This window comes from Mandrillus leucophaeus, unplaced genomic scaffold, assembly GCF_000951045.1.
Source record: "Mandrillus leucophaeus isolate KB7577 unplaced genomic scaffold, Mleu.le_1.0 Scaffold114, whole genome shotgun sequence".
NCBI lineage: Eukaryota > Metazoa > Chordata > Mammalia > Primates > Cercopithecidae > Mandrillus > Mandrillus leucophaeus.
This window is the reverse complement of record NW_012099654.1, coordinates 1,031,362-1,031,977: the sequence shown is the minus strand read 5'-3', so window position 1 is coordinate 1,031,977 and position 616 is coordinate 1,031,362.

The window sequence follows — 616 nt, the reverse complement described above, 5'->3', positions numbered from 1 at the left end:
ATAAGTCATGCGACTATAAAGACATTTGCACAGGTATGTTTATTGTGGCACTATTCACAATAGCAAAGACTTGGAACCAACCCAAATGTCCATCAATGACAGACAGGATTAAGAAAATGTGGCACATGTACACCATGGAATACTATGCTGCCATAAAAAAGGATGAGTTCATGTCCTTTGTAGGGACATGGATGAAGCTGGAAACCATCAGCAAACTATCACAAAGACAGAAAACCAAACACCGTATGTTCTCAGTCATAGGTGGGAACTGAACAATAAGAACACTTGGACACAGGATGGGGAACATCACACACTGGGGCCTGTCGGGGGGTGGGGAGCTGGGGAAGGGATAGCATTAGGAGAAATACCTAATGTAAATGACGAGTTGATGGGTGCAGGAAACCAACATGGCACATGTATACTTATGTATCAAATCTGCATATTGTGCACATATACCCTAGAACTTAAAGTATAATTTAAAAAAAGAAATATGTTTTAGGCTTTAGGATAACATTGAGTAAATTCTTGCATTTTAAGAAGAACAACTGAAGGGTAGCAGATGAGCACATGCAAATTAGTAATGAGTAAACTGAAGGAGTAAGTTCTAAGGAGACCT